Source organism: Protopterus annectens, chromosome 8.part0 (assembly GCF_019279795.1).
Source record: "Protopterus annectens isolate FY-2018-M chromosome 8.part0, PAN1.0, whole genome shotgun sequence".
NCBI classification, from domain to species: domain Eukaryota; kingdom Metazoa; phylum Chordata; order Ceratodontiformes; family Protopteridae; genus Protopterus; species Protopterus annectens.
Window position 1 is genome coordinate 478749276 of NC_056741.1, and position 24418 is coordinate 478773693.

General features: G+C 37.7%; 1 protein-coding gene across 2 annotated transcripts in view; it reads left to right on the forward strand.

Annotated features, from left to right (window-relative positions):
* Window positions 1–24418, forward strand: part of LOC122808893 (renin binding protein) — a 1087318-nt gene that overhangs the window by 449695 nt on the left and 613205 nt on the right. The window lies entirely within an intron of this gene.

The following is a 24418-nucleotide window of genomic DNA, read 5'->3' on the forward strand; positions in this document are numbered from 1 at the left end:
TGTAAAATAAAACTAATTAAGTGTAGGAGTCCAACAACCACTTTACTAATCTGATTGCTCTAAGCAACATGCTCTCCTTCTTCAATCACTGAAAAGTTCTGACAAATCCCCATAAAAACAGCTGTCTTAATTTTTTATACAGTAAAATTGCCATAGTCTTTCCAACTAAAGTCACTGTGTAAGCATAAGCAATTTATAAATGAAATGTCTCTCAAAAATGTAATTAATTTTATAATTATTTAATTGTTTAATGGCAGTTTATGGGGTCCTGAATCTTTTCATTGCAGCAGAGTCAACCTACTGAATGCCTGTAAAGACTGATTGTTCATATTTAAATAGTTCTTACTCACCATTGTTCATATTTAATAAAGGAGAAGTATATTTATTTAGTAAAATGAGCATATCCTTATACCCTTGTTGTTTTCTTTAGTCATTTTCCAAGTTCAGTAAAGCACCCAGGATCATTTGTTGCATTAGGGTAATGCAGTTCTAGATGTCAGTGATGCTCAGCATAGTTTTGCTGTGTTTAATTACTTGTGCATTACCCACTGATAACTCATAAAACATTTAGTTGTGCATAATCCAAATGATCTAGGATACACATACAGGATACGGCAGCTCAAGAACAAGTGAATGAAAGCCTATGATATAAGCTATGATATAATATTAGGAAACCTGCCAGTTTAACATCTAGAACACAGACAAACAATGAAAATGTGTGGGACAGATGGCGCTATACAATGAAAGAACAGATAACATTGTGCTAACATTTCTCCAGAATGTGTTAAGTAAAGGCTTAATGGACCCTGAATCCAAAGGTATGAATAAACTAATAGGTGCTTCTGTAGCCGAACCTTTTAATCAAAACAAGTATCTATACTATCCTCTCTGCTATGTACTACTGATCCTTTCCATGTTAGGGTCTGTTAATGTTTTCAGAAATCATTATTCATAGAATATAGTGCACAAGTCAAAGCTAAACTTATGGCCATTCTGATTGTTCTTTTTTATGCTAGAAGCTGAGGTTCAGAAATTATCGGCATATTCTTGTATTTTTAAGTTAAAGGATAGCTTTTGTCTTCTCTAACTTACCAGTAATGCTGTAAAAAAAGTAAGCTTGACACAGCTTCATAAGTATATGTGGAATGAACCACTCTGTGCATATTGACCTTGTGACAGACATGCTACCAGTGTGTGATGCTGCAGTGACGGATGTATTATGATCTAATCTACCAAATACACTATGAATGTAGATTCCCTTTGAATGTAAGCTGACTCTGTGATGTGAGGATTCCGGCCTCAACCACTCCCCACATGATATGGACTTGATTAATAAGTTGACCATGGGGGAGCCAGCCAGGGAAGGACCCAAATGAGTGGATGATGCTAGATCATTTATCCCTGGTGACAGATATTGATGACATCCAGTTATAACATTTTCAATAAGAGGAAGGTCCAGAATTGCAGCTCTTGTCCTAGGGATGTGAAGAGTATGTAATCCTCCCAAGGATTGCACAGTCTTGCTGGAGCTCATACTCACAAAGGCCCAACATAGCAGACAGTACCTGATCATAGTCAAGGAGATGTTGGCATCATTCAAAAAATATCCTACCCCCATACTGAATGATTGCTGCAACTCCTGTTGTTGTCACACTGTCCCTCTCCCAACATTGGGTAGAGGGCTGAAGACTTATCTAGGACCCAGGTAGCCTGTGTTTGACTAGCAGTATAGGTGCTGGAGAAGGCCAAGCAGGGGTGTGATAACTTGAGCAGCTGACACCAGTTCACCCATCCTGGGAGGAGAGTGAGCCAGCTAGGCCCACCACATCATTGATACCTACAAGAAGATGGGTGATCATGTGTGGAAGAAGCCAGGCAGACTCACCCTGTTATAGTTGTAAAAGTACCATTGAGTCAGGGAGAAAGGCACATGCATACCTACCTCTCCATGATCTGCAACCATTTCAGAATCTGCAAGCAGCCTACGAAAGTAGAGTTAGAAAAGGAAGAGGGCCGCTACAGGACTAGCATCTGGTTCACTGCCTGTCATCCAGCTCTCACTTTCTCTGGGAACAAATGAGCAGATAAAGCTTCCATGAACAAATGAGTCATCATGGGGCTCTTGTCCCTGAAATGAAATAAAAAATGAACTGATAAAGTGCAGAAAAGGAAGTTATTGGGCAAATCACATAGCAGGGATAAAACAGAGAGAGGTGTAACAAAAAAATATATATTTTTCTGACAATTAGAAGTAATTTATTGAAAAATCTGTTAGCCTAGCTAGTACCGCCTGTATGAATGAAAAAAGTGATCCTTAATTAATTTACATTCTAATCAAAAATCAGAGGTGAAACAATGTAAGTATGATTTGTTGTACAGAAAAATACTTAAAATATTAAAACAGTATCTTGAATTACATATTTACTTTTGTTAACCAGCTTAGTCACAGATATTATTTATACAGAGAGAGAAAATCTAACCAGAGGACCAGGGAATATGACAGGATAATGAAACAGTTTTCCTTTGCTCAGAGATGGGAAATTAAGGATGATGCGTATAGGCTAGCTATTATCAAAAGGAGAAAAGGTACTGATTTTTAATCTGGGATGGAGGATTTTGCATAACAATTAGACCATATAAAACTACCAGTCAAAGTTGAAATGAAGCTCAGGCAGTAAAAATAAGATAGATGTAGAGGAGAAGAAACCCTGAGGTATGTTTTTTTATTGTAAATAAATTACACAGCTTTAGGAAAAGGTAGTGAATAAGTTAGGTTTTGCCCAATTCTCACAATTTTTATTGGATAATATGGTTTGCAAGTATTATGAAAAGAATCAGTGCATAATTAATGTACAATAAACAGTGGAATTCTAGAAAGGAGGTTCAGCATATTATTCAGGATCTGGTCAGGAGAGGTACTGGCTAATGTTACACAACTATTTACCTTTAGAGTGATGACTGAAGTATTTGACCAAAGTATTTGAAGTCTTATTGTTTTTTCTACTAATTGCACTTCCTTGCTGTTCCAGTTTTTGTTTTTGGATTCACCAATAAGTCCACAACATGTAGCTCAACAAAATCTCAATAGACCAAGTTCAACTTCTTTTTCTTTTTTTTTAATAATGTTTTGTTAACAATTTGAATACCAACATCTAAATAATAGCAATCAAAACCATACTATAGTATTAACAATGCCAAAAAAGAATCACTATTAATAGAACAAAAATAAAATACAACTAAGTACACCAATTACAACATAGAATGTAAAAGGTGGTTGCAAGCAAGTGGTAAAATACAACTGATGTAACCATATTAAGTGAGGGATATGCAAGTAAGTTATAAAATTAATTCCAAAATATTTCATATAGTCAACTTATTGGAAACTCTACCAAATTAAAAAAAAAATTAAGTAAGTTTTTTTTTCAATGGAGCAAATTTCCCTGCATGCCTCAGACTCCAGAAAACTAAATGTAACAACTCTGTGGCCACACAAACACTAAACAAAGGAAAAGTGTCAAAAACAAATGGTATTGCTGGCAATGTAATGAAAACAGTACTTATGGGGTTCAGCGTTGAATGTGAGCAAAAGTAACCTCATCCACTTTCAGTGATCCATAGGGAAGCCTTGTTTTTGATTTTGTTAATAGAGCAGTTACTACTCTTTTTCACTATAACTGTAAAGGGTGAGTGAAGTTCATTTATAACAGGTTTATGCATTCATTAAGGGTTTTGTATATGTAAACCAGTGAATGACAGTGTGTTTAAAGGAATATTTGATATGGTATTCCCATATGTGTCATATTTGCAGTTTATTGTTTGCATTCCTGATACCTGAATTGTGATAGGTAAAATTTGTTTTGGTTTATTTATACTGAAAGTTTAATAAAGCAGCCCCCCCCCCCGCCCCCGTTTTTGACTTGTGCCATCTAATCTTTCTCACCGCTTGAGCTGCCAGCAGTTTAGACAGTTGGAACCTTAGTTTAACATTTTATGTGAAAGACAACACCTCAGGAGTGCAGCCCCCCCTTTAACCTCCCCACCAATAAAGCTCCATTGCATTGCCTTTAGTGGAATATGAGTCCAAGTATCTGGTGTGGAGGCAGAACCTTTAAACGTCTGATCTTGCCATCAAATAAATGTGCAACCTGATGACTCACTTATATTGACAGGTTAGCATATTTGTTCAAGCTTCTTCCTGGCACTAGGAAATATTTCTTTCTATTTTCTCATATTGACTGTCCAAACTGTACAAGCAGTTTCTTGATTTCCTTAAATATTCTAAATTCAATTTAGCCTTGATTCCATTGTGTGACCTATCACAGTCTAAACAGTAGCTTTCTTTAAATAAACCAACACAGATAACAGGGGTTGTGGAGCCCAAATCTGCACTTGTGTCATCAATATGACAAGACAGCAAGAAATATGGAACCCAAAATTATATTACTACACATGTAGACAATTCTGTACAGTTAAAACGTTACAGATGATAATAGTCACTCTCATCATACATGATGTAGATAGTGTCAAAAATAAAAGTACATAGGTAATGTGTGACACTGACTGTTATAGTACATGCAAAATAGAATGTTACTTTCAGTTAGGAAAATAGCAGCCAGAAAGTTATTGATGCAGACATGTAGTGAGAGAGAGTTAAGACGAATAGAAGCAATAACGCCTGGGCAGTAGCTTAAGGATATGGTATAGAAGCAGAGAAGGAGTTAGACGAGCTTTAGGATCTTGCATCTGTGAGGGGATTGAAATGTGACAGAAGAGGAAGACCTGAGCATTAGGCAGGCTTTATGCAGGAGCAGAGCCATGTATTTTTGAGATGATTTTTTAAACAGGCTTTGAAATTGGTTAGGCCAGCATAGCCCTGGTAGCCAGAGGTAGTGAATTCCAATGTATAGAGACAGAGTATGAATACAGAGAGTGACCAGGTTTTCTTGTGGATTTTGAGATAGCTAAGAGATTTTTGTCTTCTGTTCATATGGATTAATTTGATGTGTAAGGTGTGACTAGACTGGTTAGTGCAGGGCAGGCAGTAGGCTTGAAAATAAGGTTGTGCAAGGTGGATAGATGAATAAAGGCAAGTTGGTTGAGAATTTCAAGCCAGTTTAATTCTAGGAGTGGTTTACTGTGGTGTGTGTGATATTTAGAGTTTGTGGCAAACTTTGCAACTTTATTGTAGCACTGTTCCAACTTGCTTACGGTGGAATTTTTTAAGTTAGTTAAGATAGGGGCACCATAAAGAAGGGAGAGAAGTAAAAATGTTTTTGCAAGGGTAGTTTTGTTTGCTGCAGTAAATAAATGTCTTTCTATACAAGAGTCCCAGTTTTTGATGAGTTTTCTTTATATTTTGCTGTATATGGGGGTCAAATGAAAGTTTATTGTCAATGATAACACCTAGAAGTTTGGTTTCCTGCACTATTTCTGTGGCAGTGTTGTCAGATGCAAGGATGTTGAAATGATCAGTGACAAGGGAGGTGTTTTGAGGATGAAAGTGTACTAGTTTTGCCTTCTTTGAATTAAGAAAGTGTTGGGCATTTCTTAGCCAGGATTTAACTGCTGTAAAGGACTGCTGAGTTTTTGAGAGTCGTTCTGATAGTGATTGAGCAGCGCAGATTATGGTGGAATCATCAGCATATTGAATGAGGGTGACAGGTAGTGTGAAGGTTGTTTGTGAAAATGTTGAAGAGTAGAGGTCCTAGAATGGAGCCTTGGGGAACTCCAGTAGGATTGTGGAGAAAGGGTGAGAGTTCATTTGACCATTTCACTGCTTGTTTACGATCCTTGAGGTAGCTCTGAAACCATTTTACTGTGTTATGTGAGAACCTAAGTTAGACAGTGTGTTCAAAAATAAGGGGTGAGACACTGTGTCAAAGGCCTTGGAGAGATCAAGGAATACTGAGGCTGTTTACCATCCTGCATTCAGTGTCTGTAAAAGATAATAGGGCTGTAGCTGTGCTGTGGCTAGATCAGAAGCCATGTTGAGTTTTGGTTACAAGATTGTTTTGCAATAGAAATTGCATTACCTGCTGATGGATACCTCTCTTGAGAATTTTGGATATGGGTGACAAGATGGATGTAGGATGGACAGTGGATGGATCAAAAGAGTTGCCTCCTTTGTGGATGGGAGTGATGTGAGATTGTTTCCATATGGTCGGTACTTCTGATTTGGATAAAGACCTATTTAAAAGGATACTGATTGGGTAGGCAACTGAGTTAGCAGCCAGTTTGAGGTAGTATGGGGGGAGCTTGTCAGGTGAGGTAGAGCGGGGTTTTAGTTTTTGTAGCAGTTTCTTAATGGTATCAGTGGGTATGGGCTGAAATGAGAACGGGGTTTGTATGACATTTTGTTGAGTAGGGGGGGTTAGTAATGACAGGGTTAGAAGTAGTTGATGGCCTGGGGTCGCGGTCTGAATAGGTTGAAGGTTGGGGGGGTCCAGCATTTTGGGGTGTTAGTAGGTCTGAAATTGATTTTATGATGTGCTTGTTAAAGTTTTCAGCTATTTGTGATGGAGGGGTATCAGGTGATAGGGTGTGCTATCCATTTCTTCCAGGGATAAGTAGAGAAGATGTGGAATTCCAAAATTTACTGGGGTTGATTTTAATCTGGAGTTGAAGCTGTGAATAATATGACTTCTTATCTACATTACTTTGTTTTTTCACTTTGTTACGTAGTGTTTTGAAATGATTTTGTTCATTTTTGTTTTGTTTCCAGGTTGACCAGGCTAGGTCCCTTTGCTTCATCAGGTGTTTACATTCCTTAGAGAGCCATGGTGCTGAGTTCTTTTTGATTCTTTTCATACGAATGTGAGCTGGTGTATTAAGTATGTGAAGGAAGGTGTTATTAAAGTACAGTACAGCGTCATTAAGGGGTAGTTTGGGAGCTGGTGTATTAAGTATGTGAAGGAAGGTGTTATTAAAGTACAGTACAGCAGCATTAAGGGGTAAGTGTTTAAGGGTTGTCCAGTCTATTTCCTGTAAGAGACTGTTGAATTTATGCTGGCAAAAATTAGTTGAGTTCCTAACTGATTTAATAGTGTGTACTCTTTGTTGTTGGGAGTTTGTTCTAAGGGAATAAGCTGATAGATGATCGCTCAGGGAGCTAGACAGTGTACCAGAAGAGGGGTAATTGGCAGGGTGGGATACTAGAATCCAGTCTAAGGTGGATTGCCAGGTAAGATCTTTGCTGTATCTTGTTGGAGCATTGATAAGCTGAAAAAAAACATACAGATTTATACTATGTATGGGGGAGACGGAAGCTATGGTTTGCCAATCTATATTTACATCTCCTAAGATTATTATTTCAAGGTTTATTGTTTGGGATGTCCAGGATAGAATATTTTCCAACACTGGTATACTGTTACCTGGTGGGATATATATTACTATTATGCAAATTATTTTTGATATATTGAGGTTCAAAAAGGAGATTATTACCTCAGCATTGGAAAAGATGGATATATTACTGGTGTAGGGTGTGATGTTAAGTGTAGAGGGATATAGAAGTGCCATCCCTCCCCCTTTTTTTTGATATATCTCTTCTGGTTACTGCAAAGTTTGAAGGTATTATTTCTAAGCTTTTTACACTGGGGTGTAGCCATGTTTCAGTAAGGGCTAGTATTTCTTTTGATCAATCCAGGCATACAGTGGGGCTATTTTATTACATATACTTCTAAGGTTAAATTTAAGTATGTTTAAATCTTTGGAGTTATTTTTGTGGTTACGATTAGAGGGTGGGCTAGGGTTAGGATGTATGTCTCCACATTTGAGTAGATAGGTAAAGCATACCATGAGAAGTGTTTTTTATTCCTAGGTGAGGGTAATGGTGTCAAGTGTGGTTTTATAGGAGGTGAAGAGGCCAGTTTGTGGCTTGAATAAAATGGAAGGGTATAGGGGAAATGTTGGGAGGAGATAAGTGAGAAGCTATGTTGTTTATTGGGGAGATGGTTAGAGGAGGTTGTTGATGTGTACTGGTGTGTGGGGCATGTGATGATGTAGCTGTAGTGAGGTTGAGAATTGAGAGTAAAGAGGCTGGGCAAGTTAGGAGGAGCATGTCCACTGTGATAGTGGTTTAAAAATAGTAAATGTGGCATTTGTGTGTTTGAATGTAGTACAGGTGTAAATAAAGATTATCATGTGATATGTTTGCAGCTGAAGGTGAGGTTGGAAATGTTTTTGACTTCAGAGTGGGCTTTGATAATGTGGTTAGGTGTTTTACCTTGCAGTTTGTGATAAGGATGGGTGGGGGAGATGTGATTGGTCAGTAGTATAATTATGGTGCAATGCTAGTTTGTGTGTATAGTAGAAGAGAAGGTAGTAATTCTGGATTAATTTAAAATAGTTTGAAGTGGTGATTGTACTGTGATGGTAAAGTACAGTAAGATGCAAAAAATTATAGTAGAGGGCATGTGAATTCAAGGTGATGGATGTAAGGGAGAGCAGATAAGTTTGGCTAAATAAAAGAAAGTAAGGTGTGCATGAAATGTGGGTGTGGACAAGGTAGAGTTGTATATAATTGGATCATAGGAATGAGGGGGGAGTGGTTTGCTTAGGCTAAGAGTAGCAGTGCTGAGGGAGGGTGGGATATGGGGGAAAGGCAGGGGAGTGAACGGAGTGGGAAGAACCCCCACAGATGGTTTACCACTATAAACAATCAGTGAGGTAGGATGTTCATGGATATAAAGACAAGGTGTCTGAACTCTAAATACTTGTCTCGAGTCACAGCATTTCATTTTATATTTATGGGTTTTTCAATGTCTTTCCAGGGAAATATTACACTGATAAGAGTGAAATATGCTGAAGTGTTAATGTAGCTTCACCTTCAGCAGTAAAAGGCCTGTGAGTGTGGGTGGGGGTGGGGATATTCTTCCAGCAGATTCAACACTACAAAACAATAGACACTATACTTAACAAATTAAGTTATGTGCAGATTACCTTACATAGATTTAACTTGGTTATTTGTTCCTTGGAACTTTTGTCAGCTGCAGGTGAAATTCAGCTGTGCAAGTTCTTTAGGTAGTGTGATATGATAAGTCTGACTGCTGCTGCTGCAGAAGGTACATGTGCTTGCTTCAATAGAATTAACTTGGTTCTTTGTTCCTTGTGAACTTTTGCCAACTGCAGGTGCTGCAGTCACCCATAATAATGGTTAAGGGTTGATTAAACCAGCTGTTAGGTTCCCTAGTAATTGTGAGATGGAATGTGTAATGCTAGTTGAGGAAGGTTATTTCAACATTACACCTAGTATCAAGCAGTTTATACATTGTTAGTAATGAAAATAAACTAAACTGAACCAGAGCCACAAAATGATGACAAAACTTTTAATTCAGCACATCCACAGTAAGCGCTTTCATCCACTAAGGACTTCTTCAGACTGTATAATGTGTTACAAAAAATACAATCATTAAATACACATGATCTATAATGTCACATGACATAATTTTTCCTTTTAAGGAAAGCAATGAACTCCTTCCTGTCATTCAAACCAGGTGGATGGCAAGTGTTCAATTTTACTTGCCATTCATACTCCTTCCAACTCAATTCTTCTTCTGCATCAAATTTTTTATCTGCTTCCAAAACTTCATCCAAAACACAAAACTTAAAATTTACTTTGCAGTTGTTGTCCTTATAATGCTTACTTAAAGCATTTTTATCATCTTGCACACTTACAGCATACTTGTGCTCATACATTCTTTTATTTAATTCTCTTGTTGTTCGCCCTACATAAAATGCAGTACATGACATACAAACAATCAAATACACTACAAATCTTGACTTGCAAGTGTATCTGCTTTTATATGCACCCATGCAGCACCCACTTTAATATCTTTGACCTCAGTCAACAGCAAATCACATAAACTGCACATTGAACATTTGTACATTCCTGGATTGCTGCAATTTAACACTTTACTGCTTAACTGACTCTGAAATAAATTTTAAGGCGTTTACCTTTTTTCTGCTTAAAGACTGGGGCATCTCCCACCTTTTGACCTACTTCAGTACTGCACTTTAAAAATGTCCAATTATCTTTTATAATATTTTTTATGGTATGAGCATCAACACTGTTAGTAACTTGCATAGAAGTTTTGAAATATTTTATTTCCTTCTTTTTTGCTATTACTACCCCATCACTTCTATTCTTAACAATTTCTCTGTAGCAGAGTTCTACATCATTTTTGGGATACCCTCTGCTGATAAACCTATCACACAGACTCATACATTCCTTACTAAAAGTATGATCTTCATCAGTTAGATGGTGTACTCTAGTCAGTTGACCTTTGACAATATTTGTTTTGGTCTTTTTGGGGTGCATGCTATCATAATGCAAAAAGGAATTGTTTTGAACCTCCATCTTATGAATAGCTGTAACCAACTTGCCATTAACCTTGGTAATATTAAGGTCTAAAAGATTAATAGTCACCCCATCAAAGATAGAAGTAAATTTGAGAAAAGAACAAACATTATTAAGATAACTCAAGAATTCTTCCAATAATTTAACATCACTTCTCCAAATTAAAAAAGCATCATCAATAAAACACTTAAAAATGCAATATATCTCATATAACTACTTTCAAACACGTGACACTTTTCCCATCCGTGCATAAAAATATTGGCGTAGATAGGGGCCATGACGGCAGCCATCGCTACACCATTTACTTGTTCAAACAACTGACTCAAGGAAGTCGACCAGGATGAGCAGGCATGATCCACCCTTCACAAAAACAAACTGTGTGGGGTCCAGAGTTTGGAGATTCCCTGTATCCATGTTTATTAGATCCATGATGATGAGTTCCATAGCTTTGCATATCAGACTCATCAGGCTAATGGGGCAATAGTTCAAAGGGTCTGTAGTCGCTCCTCCTTTGTGGAGAGGGATGACTGTGGCAGTGCGCCATTCGATAGGGACAAAGCCTGAGACGAGGCTGTGATTGGACAGGACACACAGGTGAGGTGCCAGTTCATTCTGTAGTTCATGTAGAACACAGCCAGGGATATTGTCAGGTCCCATAGAAGCTGTATTCTTGGCCTTGGACAGTGCTGTTTTAACATGTGCAGCAGTAATACTGAGTGCCTGGCAATCTACTGGTATTGTGATTGATCTTTTGGTGGGGAGGGGAGGGGTACAGCTGGCACTGAATCTGTCAGCCAGTATATTGGGAATATCTGTTGGCACAGAATAGGAGGTACCATTGTGCAGCAGCTCAGAGAAAATCTGGGTATTGCCGTGGAGATTCTTTACATAACTATAAGAAGGCCTTGTGGTTGTCTTTACTATCTGCTGCAATTCTGTTTTCATAGCTAGATTTAGAGGATTTGATGAGATATCTCAACTTTTTGTTGAGGCTGATAAGGGAGCTTTTCCAGTCTTGGGACTTCACCTTATCCTCCTTCTGTTGTAGAGTTTGTTTATGGCAGGGGACCACCAGATTGGCTTCCTTTTTTTGGAGGAGAGCATCTTGGTTCTATTGAGTATGCTGAGATCCATGCATCTGTGTACGTGTTCGTCCATTGCATTGGTGTATGTATTGGTGGTCATGCAACTATTCTCCATTTGCATGGGTGCCGTGAAGTTAGCCCCCTCTGTTTTTAGGATCCCAAAGTAAGCTTTGGAGAAGTTTTTCATGGTGGTTACCTTTGCGAGGGGGGGGGGGTGGGAGAGATGTGGATTTCCAAGATGATTAGTTTGTGGTCAGATCTAACCAGGGAGGAGTTGACTATTGATGTAGATCAACGGTCGCCCATGTTATGACCAGGTCATGGATGTTGCTACCTCTAGTGGGGGTAAGAATGAGCTGGTCCAGGGCATTGGAATTAATGAATTCCAAGAAATGTTGGGCAAGTGTATTGGTACATGAGTAGTTTTCCTAGTTAATGGAGGGGTAGTTGAAGTCGTCCAGTATGACAGTATTGTCTCTGTACAATTGGTTTAAATGTAAAAATAGAAGTTAAAGATTGAAGGATGCTGGTGAAGAAAAGTGAAGAAGGGACTTGTAATAGAAATTCAGTTACATGAAGTTCTGTAGTCAGCTGCTTAAAAGCAAATGACTGTGAATATGAAATGTGCTGCCTTGATACAGCTAATTCTATATGGTGCATTTCTGCATTATTCAGTGTTCTATTTGATCTGGTGCATCTCTGGTGACGCTGTGCACTTTTTTATATGATCTACATGATTTGCATAAGAAAGGCTTCCATGGTATTTTGGGGTGCATTCTTTTTGAACTGCATGGCTTTTCATGGGCATATCTTTCTGGTACAAGAGCAGCTTGGCAGCAATCAGTCTTCCTCATGTACTTCAGAATCTTGCAGTTTCTATTTTGCCATCCATGTTTTCCTTGAATGACAGTTGTTTTCCACATATTCCAAAACATACTGTTATCTGATGGGTTATGCTTTGTAAAGAAATATTATGCTCTGGATTTGATAATTCTTAGGATCATAGGATCATAGGTGATTACTAGGCTATCGTCATTTTAAGCCTAGCTGTTTCAACCCAATGTAATACCATAGAGGTACTAGTCAATACCCAAGATTGCATTAGTGATGACTGCCTACATTCAGGAGGGTTGTGGGCACTATCCCCGGTACGAATTTATGGTGCTCTGTCCATTCATTCAGGTTTCTCTTGAACAGTGTCATAAAGGTGCTCTGTTTCACATGAATTGGTAGCCTGTTCCAAAGGCATGGCAGTCACTGGGAGATAAATCTGTCCCTTCAGCATGTCCTATTTAAGTCACAGGCCATACTTAAGTCCCTTGAACAGGTAGCACTAGACCCATTTGATTTATGGATATGCAGTAAGTTAATTAGGTTTGGGTCTCGGATTGCTGTGTAGGCCAGCCATAAGTCTTCCCTAAGAAGTCTTTATAATACATCGTATAGTGACAGGGATTTTAGCCAGTCAGTGTAAGAGACATGTTGGAGAACCTTGATCTTCTTTGTTAGAAATCTCTTGAGGCCTCTCTAATTGCTATAGGTGCTTGGTATGGTAACTACCAAATGGGGCGTTATACTCAATTATGGGCTGGATAAGTGCCGCGTATAGGGGGGCTATAACTTCTTTTGCTCTTGAGGTGATGTCTTTACTAATCAAGTGAGCTATGTGGAAAACTTTCCTTACAATGGTAGACATGTGATTGTCAAAGTTAAGGTAATGGTCAACCTGTGTTCCCAGGTCCCTTACCATTTCATGGGTACTTAGGGTATTGTTATTGATTTGATAGGGTGAAGGGACATTGTTTGTGCTGAAGGGAATGATGATGCATTTCTTTGCATTCAGTTTGAGACTGTGACTAATACACCAGTCATTGGTCTGTCTGAGACCATCCTGGAATATATTGACATTATTTAGGGATTCAATTATTGGATCTAGTGTGCAGTCATCTACAAACTTGTTTAGTCACAACCCTTTAGTTTTAACCTGAACTTCTGAGAAGTATATACCAAACAGCAGGGAGCTGAGCACTGACCCCTGTGGCACCCACTGGTAACAGGTTCACTGGTTGATGTGGAGTCATCCACTTTGATAGTGTGTATCTGGTTTGTGAGCAGTTGGGGAAGAAAGTGCTTAACTTGTGGAATATTGTTTTACCTGTGGTTTTTGAACTAATAAAGGGGTGTATTTCTACATCTTGCCTGCTTGTTCCATTTGCTGGTTTGGTTCTTAAGTTTATCGGTAATGCCTGAATGTGGGATTGGGTTGAAATCCTTTGCCAAGTCGAGGTATGCTGTGTGCCCAGATTTGCCATCATCAATGGCCTTGGTCACACTTTCAAAGAAATCCACTAGATTTAACAGGCAGGATCTGCCCTTCACGAAGCTGAATTGGCAGGATCCAGGGTTTAGAGGTCACCTATGTCTTTATTTATGAGGTCCATAATGGTATGATCCATGGTCTTGCAGATGAGGCTGGTCTGGCTTATGAGTCTGTAATTCCCGGGTCCATTGCTAGGCCACCTTTTTGGAGGAGAATAACTGTAGCTGTTCTCCATTCAACAGGAACAAGCCTGTGGTTAGGCTGTGATTGAAAAGGGTACTTAGTGATGTTGCTAGTTCATGTTTTAGCCGTTTAGAAGACAGCCTGGGATGTCATCTGGTCCTATAGAGGCCATGTTCTTTGCCTTGGACAGGGCTTTTTGGGCATGCTCTTCAGATATGCAAGGTGGGGTGGGGGTGGGGGGAGGATTTGTTGTAAGTTAGGAGGGGATAAGGGACTGAAATTTTCACCAAACGTATCCACTTGCTTTTGAGCTTCTGATTCATGATCTTTTATTTTGGACACTGCTGTTCATATGTTCCTTAAAGTGGTGGATTTTGTTAGACTATCCTGTTTTCAAAGGTCATTCACGCATTCATTCATTTGTTAATTTTTCCACTAACCAGTTATCCTATTCAGGTGATGGGTGCTGCAGCCTGTTGCAGCATTCAACAGAAGTAAGGCAGAGAACAAGTCCTGGACTTGGATGTCAGTTCATTATAGAGTACACACACACACACACACACACACACACACACACACACACACACACACACACACACACACACACACACATGCACTCCATTCCTATGCACAATTTAAAATCTTGCTAATTCACTTATTGGTACATCTTTGGAATGTGGAATGAAATGAGGGACCCCATTGATAACTCATGCAGATGCAGTAAGGACAAGCAGACTCCACACAGAAGTTAACTCCAGTTGGGAAGTGAATTGGAAACCAACATGCTATGATGTACCAGTATCTGCTGCTGTAGCACTTTGTCCCCATTTTTTACAATAACATATTAAATGTATAATATATGGATGAACAATGGTGATGCATGTGATACTGAAGGGGTTAGTAACAGAGCACAACCTTTTCAGTGTATTTATAACTGATACTGCAGAAGGCATTGAAAAAGTTATGTTATATAATACAGTTTATAGACAGGAAGGTATAGGAAAACATGTAAAGGGACTGAAAAAAGTTGGAGGAACAATCAAACTGAAGACAGCTTAAATCTAGTATGAAATAGGAAAACAATATATCTGTCCCCATAAAAAACTGAAACAAACAAAAATCAACAACACATTAGTACACAGCTGAAGGGAAAGAATCGTATCAGCAAACGAAGAATGGAATTTCTGGCAGTCATTTGACATGACTGAAAGATAATCCTGTAATCTTGTAATGATTTGAGTCAGTCACCAGAGCTATGGATGAAGGCAAGATGGTTCATACAGCCTACCTTGACCTGGCTAAGGCCTTTGATACCATTCCCCACTCAGGAATTATAGAAAAACTCACTAAGCTAGGCATCAACCCTATATCACTAGATGGGTTGTAAACTGGCTCACAGATAGAACCCACAGTTTGAAAGTAGCTGACTCCAAGACCAGTCACTAGTGGAGTCCCACAGGGTTCAGTCCTGGGTCCTCTCCTGCTTGTTATCTACTTCTCTGAAGTCGAGGCCAATGCGAAGGGACTCTGGTAGGCAACGTTCGCAGATGATTGCAAAGGGACTCTGGCAGGCAAAGTTCACAGATGATTACAAGTTGGGAGCAAGTATTAACTCCCCAAGTGATGTTGACATCCTACAGAAATGTCTCACTGAGACCAATGACTGGTGTCAGAACAATGGCCTTAAGCTCAATGCCAAAACAATATGTCGTCATCCCCTTTGGGAAAAACCCAGTTCCCATGAATTACCACATTGATGGCAGTCCACTGAACACAGAAGACGTTATAAGAGCTCTGGGAACACAGGTTGCCAACAACCTCTCTTTTGACCACCACATTGTCAAGTCCTTCTGTGCAGCACATCTCATTACTAAGGGTTTTGCATCCAGGAAGAAAGATGTCTCCCTCTACTCTTCCCTCATTAGGCCAATCATCTTGTACAATGTCCCATTTGGCATGTACCTCACTAGACACCTGCACCAAGAAAAGAAGGGAACAAATACTCCAGCCGAAACTAAATAATCAAACAAAGGAGTTTGGAAAAAACGAAGTCACCAATCACGAATGAAATAAATCACGAAGGAAACTAGACACCTGCAACAACTGGAGAGGCCGGAAAAGTACCTCCCAAAGAGGATCCTAGGCCTTTAACACTTGTCCTGTATGGACAGATTCAAAAAACTCCAACTATTCTCTGTCTCATATCGCCTACTTAGAGGCAATCTCTGCTTGACTTACAAAGCAGTGTCTGACCCAGCTCTGTTAGAAATGCTACATCTAATGAAATCCCAATCCCTCCACACCACACGCTTCAGAGACCTCAACCTCATTACCACAATCAACAGAGCAAGCTGGAGGGACAGGTTCATAACCCAGAGACTGCCCATGCAGTCAAACAGAGCACCTCACTGGCCCTCTTCAAGAGAAATCTTGATGAGTGGATGGGAAATAGAACATTCACCCCGGGGATCACTCCAGTGGCTCTACTTGACAGAGGCACTGGGAACTAAGGTCGGGTGGCACGATGTCAAGGTAATCCTATGGGCTAGGCTTGTAAAATCTCCAGGGTCAATAGCCTAGTACACAACTATGAACCTATGAACCTATAAAGATTTTTTTTTTCATAAAAACCATGATTGTTGTAAATTTTATAGAATGCAAATACATAAAATGTATATAATGTTAACAATGTATTCAGTGGAAAGACAGTAAAAATGTCAAAATCAAAAATGTGCAAACATTTGCAGCACCTAGACAGACCTTATTTGGAAACTCACTTGTCTTTACAAGTCTGTATAATGAGACAAAGGGTTACTGTCAGGGGCGGCTCATGCTATAGGATTGCAGGACCGCAGCCTCCCACCTGTAAAAAGAAAAATAAATTGTGAGTCCCCCCACTGTAGAAAAGTTAGAATAAAATGAAAAATAAATTCACGAGTCACGGAACTCCACGCATGCATGCTTAGTTCCTGACTGCTGTGTTAGGCAGTCCAGAACTCTCCTGAACTCCAGGCTGCTCTGTCGGCAGTCCAGATAGGGAAAGACGGGAGCTCCACCCTGCCAGCCCAGACATCTGTGCGGTGACAACCGGAAGAACACCAGATTGCATCACCCGCAGGCTAGAGGCTCCAGCCTATTCATGTATTGAGGGGAAACCAGAACAGCAGCTTGCTATGGAGGACAGACAGGTGATTGAGCTGCTGCAGAGGATGGATTCAGGCTGCTACGGAAGACTTAAATGCCATGGAGGAGTGTGTGTGTGTGTCTGTGTCTGTGTGTGTGTGTGAAATGCCCCAGTTGCTACATGGTGGTGGGTAGAGAATAAGACTTGAACCCTGTACCTTGGACCTAAGTGGCAATAGCCTGAATTCCCTACCCACCACCATTTTTGCCTCATATTTCTTCTGTTCTGTTCCTCATAAAATCTGTGGTTTCTGTATTTTTGTTTCTTAACACAGCCAGTAGTGCAGTGGTGCAGTGGTAGCATTGTTGCCTAGTAGCTGAAGGCTGTCTGATTTGATTCTTGGCTGGGGTGCCTTCTGTGTGGAGTCTGCATGTCCTCCGTGGGTTTGCTCTGGTGTCCTCAATGGATATTTGTCCCTATTTTTTGGACTGTATTCCCCCATTATTGGCTTTGTCCAGGTTTTTTGTGCCAAGGTTGAAAGCTATGGTGAAAACTGAATTCATTGAATATGTTTGGGGGCTGTATTCCCCCATTATTGGCTTTGTTCAGGTGTTTTGTGTTAAGATGTTGACAGCTATGGTGAGAACTGAATTCACTAAATGTTAACCATTTAAGTTTCAGTCTTCCTTTCTTTCATAAAACAGATGATTTGGCATAGTGGTATATTGGACTGTTTTGCACAGGGTCCTGGGTTCAATACTTGGCAGTAAAATGTATAGTAGTAACACAGCATTCTATTCTAACAACTTTCCAACAAGAAGCTGAGAGCTGCAGGGGAACAAAAGTTTAGTGATGCTTATGCACAGTCTAGTTGTGTTGTTAATAGCACAATAGGTAGTGTACTTGCTTTTGATCAGAAGGCTGTGGGTTCTACTCTCACAGTAAGTAGATGCATTGTTGATACTGTACTGTATTGTAAAGGGGGTGGATGCTGTAGTCCTTTTTGGTGAAGATACCTAGTAGCTATGAACCTATCAGTTTGCCATCCATTCCCTATTGCAATATTACTAGCATATCATTTTTTTAATGCAAAGTAGGCAATTTATTCCTCAAGGGCAACAGGCACTTTATTTGTAGATGAAACAATGAAATATAAAGTTGTTTGCTAGCAGCAACCTCTTCATTAGTTACAGATTTCTTTAATGTGGAATTATTTAGATGACTTTTACTTCTTCAGAGATTGTGCATATTTACCGATACTGGTGGACTGTAGACGTTTGAGTAGACTTTTATGATAGAAATGTTCTGAATTGGGCAGTTTTGTCTTATTGGTGCATGCATTTTGTTTCATTGTTTACTGGAAAAATGTTCTTTTTTCTCAATCATTTTTATTTATTCTTTACATCAAAACAGAGCAGTAAATGACAGATAGCACATAAAGGAAAAAACATATGAATATTAAGCAATTGCTGTACATTGAAAGAAATGCAAAAAGAGGTTGATTAATCAAACAATACTATTTACACTATATACATAGATGCTTTCAAAATTCAGTATAGCAAAACAAAAAGGAAGAAATAAGTAGTTTTGCAAGAGTTATTATAAGTACAATATTAAGGAGGCAAAGAAAAACACTTGTAGGGGTTAGGGATATATGATGTGTAAAAGCTCCTAGTCATAATGAAGTATGAATATTATGGTAGTTTATGCAAGAATAATATTATAGATTTGTTCCCATACCTTTCTAAATTTAATATTTTTGTCCCTTTTATTAATTATTATTTTTTGGGCTAATAGATGTTTAGTTGCCATTAATCCGAAGTTCTCCCATGAGTTATTAGATAAGTTAAGCCAATTGGTAGCTATATAGAGTTTCATTAAAATAAATATATTAATTAGGGTAACTGCTTGTTTTGGGGAGATATTATTTGGAAGGATATGTAGTAGAGTAAATTCCCAAGTGAGTGTGGTTGTTTGGTAGCCCGTCTTTTGTAATTGAAATTTAAGGGAATTCCAAAGTTTACATATTTACAGCTCCAGAAAAGATGGAGTAGGTCAGCAGTTTGGTCTTTACAGTGTGGACAGAGTGGGGATTTCATAGGGTTAAATTTATGTAGAGTAGCAGGAGTGTAATATGCGTTGTTATAAATAATGAGTTGAGTAAAAGCTCATTTCTGAAGGGATATAGATTTTATTGTTAGGTTAATTGCCTGTATCAACTGATGGTTATCAGTGTGAGAGAGGTTTTTTCTCCAGTATTCAGAAATAAGGATATAATCCTTGAATTTAATGTTTTTGATAATTTTGTATGTAAAGGTAGTAATTTTTTTTGTTGAGGGGATAGTCTTCCAAAGTAACTTACAAGTTGCTATAGCTTCATTGTTTATGCTAGTGCTCTGGGGATAGCTGATACATAATTCTTTAATCTGTCTCAGGATCAGTAAGTATGATTTGGGAAGGTTCAATTGGTTCCTTATTTCTTGCACAGGGCAATTTAAATATGGATATATGTCTTGGATGGTTGTGTTTAATAGACGAGGGAATTGGTTTAGGTTTAGAGTTTGGTTATTTATTTTAAGATTCGGGTTTTTATGTAAGGGTTGTAATGTCATCATAGCTTGTAAAAGGTTTAGAGATTTGAAGAGTTTTTGTGTTAGTATAATGGAGTGTTTGAGGGGTTCTATTAAGTTACAAAATTTCATTAAACTGGTGTTTAGAAATGGTAATGATTTGGGTTTGATGTCCAGGCTTTTAATATGGTTATGGTATATTCTTATCCAGTTTGGGTACCAAGCATTGTCTTTTGGGTTGTATTCAGCTATACATAAAACTCTATTGGTATTTATGATTAAATAGTATGTCTCAAAGTTTGGAAGGTCTAGGCCACCTTTATTTTTGGGGGTTGTTAGTCATATGAGATTCTGTTTTTTTAGGTTCCCAGATGAATTTAGCAAGCTCGGTGTGTATTTGCTTAAAGAAGTTATTGGGTATGGTTATCTGGGAATTCATGAAAATATATAGTAATCTGGGTAGGACATTCATTTTAATTACAGAAGCTTTGGCCAAAAACAGTAACTTTAGATTTTTCCATCTATTAAGGTCTAGTGAAATATCTAGCCATTTTTGCTTTATGTTGTTTGAGTAGAAATCCTTGTTGTTTGTAGAAAATGTGATACCTAAGTAATTAATTACTTCTTCAGTTTTTAATTTCCCTATTAGTGGTAGAAGAGAGAATGGTTTAGGAGTTTTTAAGGGGAAAATGCTAGTTTTTTTTGAGGTTTAATTTGTAATTCGATATCATCGAGAAGTGTTCAATAGTGGATAATATTTTATTTACGTCTGAGATTGGTGTGGTACAATATTCAGGTCATCAGCAAAAGCCGATAAGAAGATTTTGGTGTTGTGGATTATTGGAGGGTTATGGTATGTATTTTGTTTTATATTTAGGAAAAGAGGTTCAATGTATATGTTAAAAATTAAAGGGGATAAAGGGCAACCTTAGCGAGTTCCATTTTTAATAAAAATCTTGTTTGAGCAGGTTTTGTTAATGTATAAAGATGTATAGGGATTCTTATATAATATTTGTAGGGTTTTAATAATTTTTTGGGGTATATTGAAGTAAGGCAAGGTTTGGAATAAAAATTCTAAATTTACTCTATCAAAGGCTTTATGGGCATCAATGATAAGTGCATATAAGTTTAGATTAATTTGATTAGCATATAAGATTAATGTATTAAGTGTTAATGTATTATCGCTCATTTGCCTAGTTGTTGTAAAGCCCAACTGTTCGGGGGAAATTATTTTATCCATTATGTTTTTCAGTCTGTTTGCTAGTATGGATGTTAATATCTTAGTGTCAATATTTACTAGTGATATGGGTCTATAGCTATCTAGGTTTTTAGGGTCTGCTTTTTCTTTAAGTATAAAAATAGTTTTGGATGCGTTAAAGTGTATATCATTGATTTCATTATTTATTATATAGTTCAATATATGAAATAGTATTTGGGCTACGATGGGGTAAAAGGTTTTGTAAAATTCTGTAGTGAGACCATCTGGACCGGCGGCTTTATGAGATTTCATTTGCTGGATTGTTGAGGTTATTTCGTCAATAGAGATGGGTTTGCTTAATTTCTCTTGTTGATTTGGATCTAATTTCGGGAAATTGATATTTTGGAAAAAGCGTGATCTATCATCTTTTGAGGGTAGAGTTATTTGTTCTCCATAGGTTTGTGTGTATATTAGTTCAAATGTTTAAATAATGTCTTCATTTTTAGTAAAGTGCTTGTCCTGATAGAGTATTTCAGATATTTGAGAGGTGGATTTGGTTTGGTTTATACTTCTGGCTAGTGCTCAGGAAGGAGTTTGTACTTCATTAGTATAGTTAGCTAGTATTTTAGTTTCATAAAATTATAGTTTTTTGTTATGTAAAAGGTAAAGATCCTTTTGGAGTTTCAAGATTTCTGTTGCTGTTTGAGTATTAAAGTTAGTTACTAGATTGTGTTCAAGTAGTTGTATTTTGGTCTCCAAGTCCTGTTCCTCTTTAAGTTGAATTTTTTATAGTAAGCTGCTTTTTTAATACATATTCTCCTAATTATCGCTTTGGTTGCCGCCCATTCAATATCCAGAGGTATTTGAGAATTCAGAATGTTTGATAGGGTTGATTTAAGAATAGATTTAATTTCATTGATTAACTCTTTTTTGTTTAGAAGATTGGGGTTTAGGGACCAATTGTAACCTCTTTTTATCATAGAGTTTTGGGGTTTCCATTAATATTTATAGTAATTTTGGAGTGGTCTGAGAGGTATCTAGCGTGTATGATCAATTTTGGATCTAAGGTAATGAGTGTTTCAGAGATTAAAAAGAAATCTATTCTCAACCACATTTTATGGCAGTTGGAGTAGAATGTAAATTTACTAGGATTATTTGTACTATCACCATATTTAAAGGGATCATATAGTTTGTAATCATGTTTAACTTCATTTAAAGCTAGTGTTGCTTGTTTGTTATGTGGTAAAGTTATACTTGATTTGTCCTGTTCTGGATTTTGATATGAGTTCCAATCACCACCTAGGATCATATAATGGTTTTGGAATTGGTTCAGAATAGGGTATAATGATGCATAGAAGGAGTGTTGATTATTACAAGGGGCATATAAATTTAGTAACAGAATGGGTTTAGAAAAATATGGAGTTGAAAGAGTTACATAGCACCATCTACCCTCTGTGTCCACTTTAGTTTCCAGAAGTTTGTGTTGATATTGCTTTTTAATTATAATAGCTACCCCCGCACTATTGGTTTTACCTTCAGAAGCTATAATTTCCCTTAGCAATTTTTTCCCTCTGATTTCTGACCATTGTTCAGTGGTTAAATGTGTCTCCTGGATTAGTACAAAATTTGCTTTTGCTTGTAGAGTGAGGTGTAAAAAAAGTTTTCTTTTCTTTTTGTTCTGGAGCCCTTTAATGTTCCATGAATCAAATTCCCACATTGAGGCGTTTGGCATGTCGATAAAGTAAGAGTTGTATATTAAATCGAGATAATAGTTTTTGCTTACATTTTGATGAGGTCAGATTAAGAAAGCATCTTATTATTCCCGTCCCAGCTCTGTGCCTAACCACTAACCCCATGGACCAGGAATAAAGCAGGGAATAATTAGTTATTGAGTTTACAAATCCATAGATCAATAGAGTATTTACATATTGTGTTTTGACATTTAAGCAAGAAATGAAGACGAGTATCCCTGCATGAGTTTTAACAACATTGACAAAGCTTAACAAACTGATTCCCTAAAAAAACACTACTAATATAACCCTAGTTTCCTCAACAAGTTTCAATATAAAAAAGTTATCACATCCAAGGTAAATTATCCTAGAAGATTAACAGTAAATGAGATCAACCTCAAAAGTCAATATTAGAACCAATATTTACATATATTATAACTGTAATCTGTAAAAATTAGGTAATTTTTTTTATTCTTAATCTACCTAAGCTTGTTAAATCTTCAACTAAATCAACTAAGATGAACATTTACAGCAATTATTTTGAATGAGGGGAGGGGCCAACTACTTTCCCTTACCAGAATGAAAGGAGATTAGAATAATCGAATAGTAACCAAATAGATACAACTATCTGTGCCAAAATATGAGCGTATGAATCCGAGTGCACATGGATACATACATAAATGTTTATATGACTAGGATTAACTTTAACAAATCCTTATAGGTAATGATGTTATAATTTGCACTCCTATTTTTAGTCTGCAAATCTAGAAACCAAAACATTTGGTGTTATCCTTATAGGATAGATAATGCTGGTCTATAAAGGAACCTCAGAAACAGAATGTTTAGTCCCCTTATTCATCATATTTGGTGACTGACTGTCTGCGGCTGCCAGATTGGTATAGCAGGTTAAAGTTATGTGATGTGACTCATTTTAGTTTATAGTGGGCTGAGAAGGGTGATTATTTAACACTAGAATGTGTATCTTTGGTTATATGTGCTTTCCATTGCATCCAATTACTTTCACCAAACTTGACACTATTTTTGAAATGGTAAATCAGAAATCTGCAGTTTAAAGCAAATCATTCTCAGCTATTGCAAAGGTAAGGTACTTTCGTGCAGAAACACTCACTATAAAATAAAATTCAATGATACTCTTCATGTTGCCGCTGAACACTCTAATCTTTGTCTTTCTTACATGGATAATGCACCATAATGATTATTATTACCTTGAGTAATAGGTAACTACCTGAAGGTGCTCCTGTTGTTCAAGTCAGCATGAAAAGTTTGAAAGACAATTAGCCTGTACGCTTATGCCTCTACTTATAAGCTAAATGTATTTGAGATGTAGGAGCTGTGACTAATACCAATCTATGCTAATGATAGGGAATACTTTATACTTTTGATGTTAATCTGTGTGACAATGTAGGTGCTCTCAATGTGTACACTGGCTGGCAATGCAGGAAGGAGCCTCCTATTCTACAAGGTGCAGTGATTATGGAATTTTTTATAATAGGGATGAGATGTAGGTAGAGACAGCCTTGATGTACAGAAAACATTTTGATACTTTACTGGTTGAATGTCAAGCTGAAAATTCAGTTTTATTTGGAATGACCTGTAGACTGCTTGTTCATCAAACTCCCAACCTGGACCCATGATAAGGAAATCTTTGTAGGTAACTATTGTGTATTCAATATAGGCAGAATTACAAATGTAAGACAGATATTATAGTCTGTATCACTGACAACATAATCTTTCCCTAAGATATTGCTTGATCCCTCGCTCTTATACACATTTTTCTGATAACAATGTCAAACATATAGGTTATGGAGTTAAAAATTTTTAACTGGATCAGTA